The sequence below is a fragment of the Tachypleus tridentatus genome, chromosome 13 (assembly GCF_004210375.1).
Source record: "Tachypleus tridentatus isolate NWPU-2018 chromosome 13, ASM421037v1, whole genome shotgun sequence".
NCBI lineage: Eukaryota > Metazoa > Arthropoda > Merostomata > Xiphosura > Limulidae > Tachypleus > Tachypleus tridentatus.
This window is the reverse complement of record NC_134837.1, coordinates 1,670,673-1,684,430: the sequence shown is the minus strand read 5'-3', so window position 1 is coordinate 1,684,430 and position 13,758 is coordinate 1,670,673. Positions and strand designations below refer to the sequence as shown.

General features: G+C 32.2%; 1 long non-coding RNA gene across 1 annotated transcript; it reads right to left on the bottom strand.

The window, feature by feature from the left end:
- Nucleotides 1–3,990: 3,990 nt before the first annotated feature.
- LOC143239244 (uncharacterized) lies at nt 3,991–6,536 on the bottom strand. The gene is made up of 3 exons (XR_013021076.1): nt 6,479–6,536; nt 5,788–5,857; nt 3,991–4,423 (listed from the first exon to the last, which is right to left on the bottom strand). It is a non-coding gene; the product is annotated as an uncharacterized LOC143239244 (long non-coding RNA).
- Nucleotides 6,537–13,758: the final 7,222 nt, after the last annotated feature.

Genomic DNA, 13,758 nt, shown 5'->3' with positions numbered 1-13,758 from the left:
ACCAATGACTCAGGGAATGGTATATATAGTTTTATCTTGTTACGAAAAATAGTTTATATCTTTATAGAAGCGACCTTGAAAGAAAACTAAAGTTTACAAAAATGGAATGAATTAACAGCTTTAATTAATGTTCTCACATTCAAACTAACATGTACATATTAACAACAAATTATAACGATTGAATATAAATAAATAACACTGGTTTATATATGACAAAATAACATGTGTTAGGTGCCTATAATTCATTGTAATAAGTAGGAAGTAAAACATGTCGATCCACCAATATAACGTATGATTTCATAATACTGAGATGTCATCGTTATGGTTCAGAATATTTTGAAAACAATTTATGTTTGATATTATAATATAGAGTCAGTACTTTACAACGGATAATTATAATAATTGAAAAAATAATGAAAAATGAGTCTCACACTCACTTGTAAGTGAAACTAAATCAGAACGAAAGATTATGAAAATACTTTAAAACACCTAGTGTAATAATGTTGTGGAGCATTTCTATACAGTATACAGAAGACACAATAAGAATGACGTTGAAATCCCACTATTCAGTTAATAAGAATTGTCCAAGAGGTGTTGACTAGTGTATCATATCAAAACTAGAAACAGTTCATTCTAGTTTATAATTATGTGTAGTTTTTATTTTTATACGACATAACAAAAGTTACCGAATTTTCTCAACAAGAAACTAAAATGTAAAAGTGTAATTCTTACACTCGTGAACACATGGTGTTCATGTCTCACCTGATGGTTAACTGTAATTATAACTTATTTTGTCAGTACAAATACTCTATCTATCTATCTTTAAAATGTGTCAGCTGTTTGTTTGTTTCCTTCAATACGTTATATAGGAGACATTTTGTTTAGTTCGGAAGATGTTATACAAGACATTTAAACATTCTTACATGTATACTTGTTTACATTTCGTTTAATATTAAATATGAGCATTCTCTGTTGTGTTGTAAATTACAAAATACAATATTATAGTTTATAATATGTCAACCAGGGTCTACATTTTACATACCAGTTGATACTGATCTCTACATGTTGTTGCAACCTACACTAAGTTTCCAGAACAGATATATCAATTGTATTCTTATAACACAACAGTAACTGGCTACTTTACATTTCTCCATTTGTCTCTGATCCACACGTGAGTACAACCACAAAGTCTTAATGTTAACATTATATTTTTCCTAAATTTTAATGGTTCACCTGTGATCCAGCAATAAGTGTGAGAACTTACAAATCTATATTTTGTTATTAGGTGCTTCAAGTTAGTTCTAATGATAAAACAATAACTCACTAAACACTCAAGCAGCAATATATTATTATGAAACCTGAACGATAATTTTAAGATGTTTCTCGCTACTCTGTTGCAAGAAGGGTTGTTGTAAAACAATCACCAATAGTGGCATTATTTCAACAATATCTTCTTGTTCCTGTTCACAATGTCAAACAATTGTATTTTGTTCATATTCTGAACTGTTTGTTTTTTGTAATAATAATGAATTTTAAATGGCAGACTGTGATATTTTTTTGACATAAAGAAACGACATAAATATTTGAAGACCTTTGGCTTCCTTTTTAAAAATTGGCTAGATCTGTTTAAATCACACTGTAAGGACTCTAAATAGGAACATAAAGAAAGCTAACAACGAAAGTTTCCAATTATATAATACCAAGTCCAAGGTCAACCAACAGTTAAATTTATTGGTATTACCTTCACTAGTAGACTCACATGGAATGTTTACTTTTAAGAAATATGTACCTACTCCAAGTGTAAACTATCTTCACAAAATCGGCAGTTAACTGAACAGTGCAATAAATTATGTTAATACATGAAATGTGTGTAAGGTTGATATATGAATATTGTAACCTGCAATATGTCAAACTATCTTTTGAAAACGTTCAAAGTCCTCTTAAATTATATTCAGATTATTCTATATTATCTGGGGCTGAGCGGTTTGTTCCCAGATGTGGGCGTGAGAACTGGATTTATTGGCTCATGGTGTTTATCTACGTTCGTGTAGATGAGTCGTTGATGAAACCTCACCACTCTGAACCAACCAATCAAGAAATATTATGTATATAAAAACGGCTGGTATGGGTAGAGAAAGCACTTCATAATTTTCTCTACAAGTTCGTTTTATCGTCATTACAGATAATCAAGAAACATTACAGTTATAGTTGTTATCTTTATAACCGTTACAGTTGAAGTGTTTGTGATTTCCTTGAACATTTTTCCACCTTTCCATATACGTACATCATCATTGATGACGAAAAAACCCACTTGTAGAGAAAAATATATATGTAAAACGGTTCGTTTGGGTTGAGAAAATATTTTACGTGGAGAAGCGAACAACGTTTCGACCTTCTTCGGTCATCATCAGATTCACAAATAAAGAAAGAAGTAACTGACCGATAGCTGACCATATGTTTGAAGGGGGTTGTGTAACTGAGTGTAGGAATGTAGAGGGCGTGCTAAGATGTTTGATTATATTTATTAATATAGGTGCAAAAATGTTCCATTCTATTGGTTTATTTTGGGCTTGAGTTCTTGTATAAGTAAGGCTACTTTAATTTTGCATTTGTTTATGTTGTGTTTATTTGATTTGCAGCATTAGAAAACGTGTGAAGGTGACTTTTTGTGTTATTAGAATCTGGTTCCCATTTACCAATAATTGAAGTTCAAGGTTCATCTTTATTGACAGTTCAACTATATATGTTTTAAAATAGACTCCTAACCTTAAAGTGTCTCGTTACTTAATAAAGTAGATATGTTGTTTGTGGTTAATCACTACACTCTAAATAACACTGCTATACATTATTTATCATTAGTTACATAAAATATGATACTAAACGACTTTCTGTTCTTTGTAATTTATATTTTGTTTATAGTATCAATTTTTCAACAGTTCAACTGTATAGGATTCTAAATAGACTAACACCAGAAAAACACATCGTTACATCACAGTGTAAGAATATGTTTTGTATGTAATAACTGGTGCATAATAATACTGTAGATACTTCTGTATGAGAGATGTTTAATTAAATACCAAATTACTTCCTGTACTTGTTTCTTTGGTTTGTTTTGGAAATAAGCACAATGTTATACAATGGGCTATCTGTGCTATGCCCACCATGGGTATCGAATCTCGGTTTTAAGCGGTGCTTTTTGTACTTTAACACATTGGTTTTATTTCATGTTCCGGCATTAAGATAATCTCATGTAACTTGCTATATAACCAAACTCAGAAACTTATTATCCGTATACTAATAACACATTAAACTTGCTACCAACAATAAGACATTACACTGTATTTGGTTCAGTAAATAAAAACTCACTAATCCTTTAAAATGTACTATTTCACACTTATGTATGTCGAATTATATAAATATGGTCAGTGTTTGAAGAAACGTTTCCATGTGTAAACTATTTTAAGTTCCTACTCTAGGTCCTCCAGCGACAAACTCCAAACAACAACGTTTGTTAAAAATCTGTTGGTTTTGTAAATACTTTATTAACTTCTAGAATCTACCATGTAAGCGTGGAAAGTTATCAGTGTTACGTTAAGTATTGTTCTTCAACCGCTCTCTTCCCAGAGTTAAGGAATTCAATATCAGCTTCAGTGTTTCTTCACATGATATGAATTATTTTTTGTCTTCATTCAAACCTTTTTCATTCACAAGTCGTTAAGTGTTGCTATTGTCGTTAAGAATAAACGATGGGTTCAATACATACGTTTTACTTCTACTATTTGTTTAATTCATGAAAGTAAATTCTAAAACAGCTAACCCATCGTCTTCACATAGTCTCCTGTGGATCAGCGGTAAGTTTATGTAGTTACAACGTTCAAATGCGATGTATTATTCACAAGTGAACAAAGCAGATAGACCAGTGTGGCTTTGTTCTTATAAAAAAACAACATATTTTTATTTCGAAACATGTTTTTAAATATTTTATTGGCAACTACTTGGTTAAAAGCTTAAAAGTCACTTAACTTCAGTTGACAAACTGATAACATCGAAATCTTATAAAGTTAAAATTCAAGTTTCGATCCTTGGTGTGGTCATAACTAAAATACACATTTGTCAGTTTTGAACTTAATAACAAACAAACACAATAATTATTTTTATTTTGTATTTTTATTGACAACAAAATTTCATATGGATACTAAAGTATCCTCAGAATATATCGCTTCCTTCTTCACTTTAAACCATATGCTTCCTGTAATTCAAATTCCAAAACTTCTACTTCCAAATACACTTAAACCGAAAGCTCCACCTCCACCTCCAGTTGTACCTAGAAGTCCACCTCCAGCTCCATCACAACAATATGAAGGAGGAACATCACAGTGAACAAAATTTGTTGGACATGCGATGCCATTTCGGAAATTCCCCACTAGTTCAGGTAGTAAACAAAGTGACGTCATTAAAATATATATCGCCTGTAATATTTTATTATGATTTTTAAATCGTCACTGTTTATCTACTTGTGAAGCCTAGCTAATAAACATTATATTCATGAAACTATTAAAATTACGTCAATACCAAGATCAACCGTTGGTGTTACAGAACACGTCACAAAAAATAGTCATCTTTAACAGTTACGTTAATTTGACTAGTTTGTCAGTAAAAATCTATTATTATTAATGTATAAACCAATCTACTTTCTTGTTTCCAGAACAGTATCTTATATCAAATTTCAACTTTCCGTTGCGTCACTAAAAGTACATAAAATTTCTCTATAAAAACACATTAAAGTGATTCTCCGTTGGTTAGCTTGCACACTAAATACCGTACTTTACGCATTAGTTAGAGGCTACATCGTGGAAGACGAACCCTAATTTGTGACAGAGAATTCTAATAAAAAATTGACTTTACAACTAACACTTTAATATATCCTTGACTTTCTTCAATTTACTGAGTAAACACATAATATATTCCACAGTATATCGACAATATTAGTTCAATTGTTTTATACTACTGAAGATACTTGTAATGAGTAAGTAATGACATTACGATCTGTATGATAGGCCAATTTGAGTAGATCCCAAGTTAACCTCTTGTCTTAACCCATCACTCTTATCTTGGGACACTCATGGGTGATTTTAAGATTTTTTAAAGAAAATATGTGTGTATTACATTGTATAGAATACGATATATTGTTCTCAAGGCTGTGGATTGTATGTCATAAAAAAAAAGACAGCACAAGACCAATCATATAAACAGCTGTCGTATTAATGTAATTAGTATTTTATACACTCGTTAATTTACAACAAACGTATATGAATCAATTATCTGTTATATTATTGTCTATATTACTTACTTTCAGTTTGATATTCAGTTGTAGCAACAAATGCAAGTTAAATTAAAATGTTTACTTCAAAAGTTATAAGAACAAATTTATAAAAATGCATGGTTGTGTCACCCTGTGTTGCTGTTTCACACATGTAATCATTTTAAAATAATTTAATTTCCCACTTTAAATTGTTGTGAAATATATAGTCGTCAAGAGAAGTATTATTTATTACATTCTTTCATTATAGACAATATTCGAATTTTTAGATACACGTCGTTGTTATAAATTTACTTTCATTAAATATTATGTTACATAATATTAATGTTACATTCCGTTAATGAGAAGAAATAAACATTGTGGCAGTTTCTTAAACGATAAAGACAAACGTAACTTATAATTGATATTTCTATCATACCATTTAAACTGTTTGTATGAATTTGGTGTCAAAGAATTCATACTCTCACCTGGAGTTGATTCCAACAGTGTTGTAAACATCAAAAGTATAATAATTGTTGTAGTCTTCATTTCTCTGATCTGTTAAAATCAGTATTAATACAGTTACAGAAATGTGACTTTTAACAAAGCCTAAAATAAAAGCTCGACACTTAGTACAGCCCATGAATTCTATATCTTACTAGCTCCAGATATATGATAACAGAAGTACTTTTTATAAGCGGAAGTAGAGAGTTACAGAAGAAACAAGTTCCCGATTTATCACAGGAACACTAAAACCATTACAATAACTAATGAAATCTAATGTAAGATTTCTATATGATAAAAATTAGATTTTGTAAATACCGTTTAACAACAAAAATGATTTTATATTGAAATTTTTCTTTTCTTTGAGGTTTCTTGAACTTTATAAAATATGAAAGTAAAAACTTCTTTATTAAAGAAAGTTTATATCTAAGAACAATACCAGACCGATCAACGAAAACACACAGAATTAAAGTTTAACAATGAATAGAAAAACGTTGAAGTTACCATGACTGTGGTAAAATATCAATTTATGAAATGAAAACAAAATATTAGTTTGTGTTAACATGATAAAAATAATTATTCAAATAAGTACTTAAGATCTGTACTTAGTTTAATATTCATTATAATTACTATTATAAAGAAATACTCTCAAACAAGATATAAAAATTATATTACCAAGGAGTGTTTAATTATTAGGCACTTCGACTACGTTTTATTGGAGTGTTAAATATACAGTTAGACTAGGGTCCTGATACTCAGCTTATATAGTCGTATTTTTAATGAGATGCACAGTTCTGAGAACATCACAACCAATCAGAATGATTCCAGTAACAGCTGACGTCAAGAATATATTACAATATTATAGAAACATGTAGAGAGACAGATTGAACCAATAGGAAGCTGTGAGTGATTATTTGTTATTTACATGTGATACATTTCTGTTAAAGTGGCTCATGTAGTGGTGGAAAGACTTTAAAATTGTAAGTGGAAATGAAGTTGTGTGATTAGGGTAGAATGGATAGTAACATGTAAGTAGTTGTGTTTCATGTATATTCACAAATGGTTTATATATCAATAAATCGTGTGGAACACACGTAGCTTTTGTAACATCAGAACAAACGAGTCTCGATGTGCGATATTATAGACAAAACGTAGTTATTTTAACTTTAGAACACACAGGTGTCTATAAAGACATTTATTTAACCATAAGTATACAGGCTAAATAAATGATTTTTCTATCCTAATCATGTTGACACGTTGTTTGATTCTTTGTTTAACTTTTAAATTTCCCACAAATTTATACGAGAATTATCTGCGCTAGCCGTCCTCAAGTTACCTGAGTGAGATAAGAAGGAAGGCTAATAGCCATCACCATCCACCATTATCTGTTAGTTAATAAGAAGGAAGGCTAATAGCCATCACCATCCACCATTATCTGTTAGTTAATAAGAAGGAAGGCTAATAGCCATCACCATCCACCATCAACTGTTAGTTAATAAGAAGGAAGGCTAATAGCTATCACCATCCACCATCAACTGTTAGTTACTTTTTATTTACAAATTCTGGGATCAACCGTTACTTATAACGCCTCTTTAGCTGAATGGGCGAACAAGTTTCATGAACAAGTTACATCACCATCCACCATTATCTGTTAGTTAATAAGAAGGAAGGCTAATAGCCATCACCATCCACCATTATCTGTTAGTTAATAAGAAGGAAGGCTAATAGCCATCACCAGCCACCATCAACTGTTAGTTAATAAAAAGGAAGGCTAATAGCCATCACCATCCACCATCAACTGTTAGTTACTTTTTATTTACAAATTCTGGGATCAACCGTTACTTATAACGCCTCTTTAGCTGAATGGGCGAACAAGTTTCATGAATGGGGGATTCATACTCGTTATCATAAGAATTCGAGTCACTCACCACCTAGCTGTATCAGGACGGTATACATACACTTAGTTCAGTGTGATGACATACTCTTGTTTGTTACATGACAGAAGTCATTTGTACAGTTTTATGATATACTACAGTTCCAAACATGTGAAACTCTTATCTAATTATTTATTATGGTTAATCTGTTGTCTTCTTTACATGTATATATTTAGAAAATTTAGAGATTACGAAATTTTCTTCTTCTGAGGTTCTCAGAGGACAAAGTTTCTCATCATTTTGATGTTGTTTTTGTGTGGAAATAAAAAACAAAAATATTTTAATGTCTTCAGTTACATAGTGGCTCGGGTGAAGATTTTTGTAAACAACGATGAAAGTAACGTTGAAACGTTAGTTTTAAGTGGCAAGATTTCAAAGTAACCCAGGTATAGCACGTGTGAAAAAACACCATGAACCAGGACATTCTGTTCTCACGCGCTTATCAGTGAACCAAACTCTCCGCTTCAGAAAAAAAAACTATCATCACAAAGATTGATTTTTTTAACGTTATACACAACAATACATAGATTGATAACAATGTAAGGTGATAAGAACATATTTAACATTAACAATACGTGATAGAACTGTTGAACATAATATCTCTGTAATGATCAAATTAGTGTATAATAAAAATAGGTCGGCAGTCGCTTGTTTCTTTTGTAATTTCGCGCAAAGCTACACGAGGGTTATCTGTGCTAGCCGTCCCTAATTTACTAGTGTAAGACTAAAAGGAAGACAGCTAGTTATCACCCCAACCACCAACTCTTAGATTGTTCTTTAAACAACGAGTAGTGGGATTGATTGTAACTGTATAACGCCCCTGTGGCTAAAAGGGCGAGCACATTTGGTGCGACGGGGATTCGACCCTGATATTATGAGCCGAACGCCTTAACCACCTGTCCATGCCGGGCCTTTTTTTAATTCATGAAGCTAAATTCTAAAACGGCTGACTCAACACCTTCACATAGCTCCCTAGAGTACAGCATAAGTTTAAGTAGTTACACAACAGAAACACCATTGTGACTTTGTTCTTATAACAAACAAAGTGTTCAGATATTTATACTGTTCTGTCACAGTAACAAAACATGGTATATATATCTTTATTGGTACGAAACAAGAAAATCTTCACAAGCAGTGAATATTAAAAATATACAATAGTACTTATAATATGAACCATGATGTGCATCTATATTTAACATTTAGCAAAAATAAAACTTTCACAACACTTTTTGTTCCTACTAATAATTTAGTTTTAATAACTGATTGAATCCTGTCTTGCTTAGCTGTTAGCGCGATAATTTACTTCACACATCACATGCCACTTGTTATTTCTGTTTACACTTAATGATAAAAATTCCGAATAAAATATTTTACTACAAATTGCTTTTGAAATGTTTTGTAGAAATCTAACAATTGTTGTAAATATTGTATAAGCCTCTAGAATTTACCATCTTGGAAACTTAACAGCGTCAAAAATTCTCAGGTTAACTTCAAAAATTTATTTTTAAAAGGTAGAGGACAGTACGAAAATTGAAGTGTCATTCGATTATTTAAAAACCTTAAACAATATAAAAAACGATACATTTTAATTACTGTTTTGTTTCGATAATTACGCCATCTGTAAGAGTCTTAGTGCACTAATATGTTTTTCATTTGTTAATTTCGTACGAAGCGAGCTGTCCCTACTTTTGAAATCTTAGACAGCTTGTAAAAATCCACCTACCTTCCTAACTGTCGGAATATACCGGGTTTAGTCCAACTGTGAAACATTCATAACCTGAGGTAATGGTACAAGAACAAGGGTGTAGACTTTTCTTCCACCACCGACAAAATTACACCTGAGGGGTCTGTGAGTGGGTGTGTGTTTTCTTAAGATCGGGCTATCGTCTGAGCCCACCGAGGGGAATCGAACCCCTGATGTTAACGCTGTAAATCCGTAAACATACCGCTATATTAGCAGGGGCAATATATTATCTGCGCTACGCACACTGCGGGGAGAAATTTCCATTGAAGGAATGTTTTGTACATTAAATTTCTAGACCTCCCCCTTCATGTTTCTCTACACATTTGTCAAACACCATTAATGTCTGTTTACAAGGAATTCAGAGAGACATCATGAGAAATCAAAATATACGGAAGTCCGAAAAGTTGCATCCAATGTCTATGAGGAGTATATTATTAATTCCTATTTGAACTTTTACATCACGATATAGCAGACAGGATAACACAGACGTTTGTAGCTGAAGGTATTATATGGTGTTTAACAGACAGGATAACACAGACGTTTGTAGCTGAAGGTATTATATGGTGTTTAATAGACAGGACAACATAGACGTTTGTAGCTGAAGGTATTATATGGTGTTTAACAGACAGGATAACACAAATGTTTGTAGCTGAAGGTATTATATGGTGTTTAACAGACAGGATAACACAGACGTTTGTAGCTGAAGGTATTATATGGTGTTTAATAGACAGGATAACACAGACGTTTGTAGCTGAAGGTATTATATGGTGTTTAACAGACAGGATAACACAGACGTTTGTAGCTGAAGGTATTATATGGTGTTTAAGAGACAGGATAACACAGACGTTTGTAGCTGATGGTATTATATGGTGTTTAATAGACAGGATAACATAGACGTTTGTAGCTGAAGGTATTATATGGTGTTTAATAGACAAGATAACACAGACGTTTGTAGCTGAAGGTATTATATGGTGTTTAAGAGACAGGATAACACAGACGTTTGTAGCTGATGGTATTATATGGTGTTTAATAGACAGGATAACATAGACGTTTGTAGCTGAAGGTATTATATGGTGTTTAATAGACAAGATAACACAGACGTTTGTAGCTGAAGGTATTATATGGTGTTTAATAGACAGGATAACACAGACGTTTGTAGCTGAAGGTATTATATGGTGTTTAAGAGACAGGATAACACAGACGTTTGTAGCTGATGGTATTATATGGTGTTTAACTGACAGGATAACACAGACGTTTATAGCTGAAGGTATTATATGGTGTTTAGCAGAGAGGATAACACAGATGTTTGTAGCTGAAGGTATTATATTATATGGTGTTTAACAGACAGGATAACACAGATGTTTGTAGCTGAAGGTATTATATTATATGGTGTTTAACAGACAGGATAACACAGATGTTTGTAGCTGAAAGTATTATATTATATGGTGTTTAACAGATAAGATAACATAGATGTGTGTAGCTGATGGTATTATATTATATGGTGTTTAACAGGGTTGAGCTTTGCATTTTCTTTTATATTTAGCTAAACTTTTTTCATGCACAAACAAAAAAATCTCTTGGAAAAATAGCTCTTGGAAATGGTCTGTAATTAATTTTATTTGAATAAATAATGTTATTTATAAGCCGAATGCGCAAACTCAGCTCATGAGCGAACAAATAGTTCATGTATTTGTGAGTAACATCAACAATCTATATATCATGACGTCATCAATTCCTAACATTGATATCTGCCAAAACTATGGAATATAGAATATATCCAAGCTAATTGTTAGATAAAAATAGAATACTGAATATCAGATATATCTTGGGATATATTTTATACTAAACTACCAGTACCACTGTACCGTGTAGGTTGAGGAATTTGATTATTTTAATGGTTCAATAATAAACTTACGTTTACATCCGAGTTTTATTACATATTTTGAATAAAATAAAATTATAAATTATTATATGTGTCAACTTAACATATAAATTTAAAAAAGATATCAAGTTTCATTTTTCTTGCTTTCAAGAAAGCGAAAGTATAGCGCTCCACAGATGAATACACCTTTTGAAAATATGGCGTCTCAGGAAAACAGATTAACTAATTCTAATATTATTAAACCAGTCACAAGAAGTACTTCAGACATTTTTCTCTTATTTAAACTCAAAATTTGATGTCGTTTTGTACAACAAATAGTTGAGACACTAATACATCAGTTTAAAGTGTCTGGTGTAACAGTTTTCACTCATAATCTTCCTTCCTTTTCTTTAATGTTTGATTTTAAAGTTTTTATTTAAAACATTTCTTTCCTTCAACCCAAATTCAGAGATTTAAAGGGATTTTTTATCTAAGGAATACATTTCTCCAACACCAGCAACTTTGGTTTGAAATCCACTTTTGGTATCAGTTCCTTTCCTCCAAATTCAATTCCTTCATAATATAATAAAACAACATCTAATGTTTATATTCCTTATATGTCGTGCATTGCTTCACATTTATTGTGCTTTGAACCTGCTCTGTTTTTCTTGTCTTTAACACATTTGTCATCATGTTGTTGTTCTTCAACTTAATATTTTAAAAACATTTAAAATTAGTCTTTAACTTTAGGCTGTAACCTCTAAACTCTTTCTTATTTAAAAAAGACTGTTACCAAAAATAAAAATATCTTCACCATTCGTCCAGGAAGTTTACATTGGTCATTCTCACCTTTTCCAAGGGTTATAATTATGCTTACATGTTTACATGAGTTAATATGTTCACCAGTTGCTCCAGGGGAGAAAAGCGTTATATGTTCAGGTGAAGTTAACACTGGCAAACTCATAATAAGTGCAAGAGACCATAGTGAACAAATAGATAATGAAACAATTAGACATGTCTACTTCTGTAAAATACCTGGTTTGTAAACTCCAGTGGACATATTATTCGCTATAATGTAATGAATTTTTATTCATTAAATAAAGGTAAGTATTAATGTAAACACTTTAAAAATCTCCTTCTCACTGTCCAACAGGGTCAATATATTGTGTTAAAGCTTAGAGGGCAGTACAATCGCATAATCCACTGTTGTCTTGAATTGGCAGTCAATGTGTTAACTAACCATCTTTTTTTCAATTTTAATTTGTTTTATACAATTTTAAATACAATAATAAGTTTCATGAATTCTCGTGTTAGTCCAAATAATGTATATAAACGTTCATATAATTCATACGATTCAACTGTTTTATGTTACTTATTCAGCATAATTACCCCATATCTGTTTTGCTGAACACGTTGTTGTACTTCCTGATACATATTTATAACACGCGTGTTTCAGCCCTTGGCTGTACACTATCACACTTGTACTTAGTTTCATTGGAAGTTTGCCAGAACTGTTTTCATTGTTTCGAACGTATTTTACACTTTTCGTATTACAAATATCCTTATATATTAACTGTTTTACAATTCTTTGTTTTCATAATTTACAAATGGGAAACACTCCATATCCAACATATTAAAAATACAAATTTGGTTTATATTTTCTAATGATAATACCATTACAAGTGAATATTCAAGTATCATCAGCGTTAATCGTTTTATTTAACATTTTGAACCACTAGCTTCCTACATTTCCTCCACGTCCAGTGAAACAATAATAGGTAAGAGGAACATAACAACAAACAAAATTTTCTGTACATTCGATAACATTTCGGTAAGTCCCCACAGTTTCAGTCAAGAATAAAATAACATTATAACAAGACATTCCGCTATTTTTAATATTCTATACTTTAAAATTTATAAGTACAGATCTTACAAAAAACCATGCGTAGGTTCTAGATGTCCGAGAGGACCTAGCGTTCCATCGGCCTGCCACGGAGCAAGGCAGCCAAGACGTCCTGAGTTTCTCGCAACACCAGACGGCGCATGCCAGCTTGCCTCAACAAGGAGGGACAGGCTTCCTTCAGACCTGATCCCAGGACCCAATGACAGACTTGACAATGCAGAGCCCCCAAACAAGGACAATCAATTCGTATCTAACCTCATCCTCAGCAAGGAGGCAGACGTTGAGCCTCCACACATCAGGGCCCGTAAAACGGGGACAAAATCCCAGAATGAGGTGAGAAGTGCCCGATGGTCGGACACGTTAAACGAGACATCCCCAACCTGGTGAACTGCAGCTCCACTGAGGCTCTGCCGATGGCCAGGTGTTACATATAACCTGTCAAGGCGACAAGAAACGCCCTAACCAATCTAAGTTGTCACAAAAGCAGACCCCACACAGCACACGCCAGATATT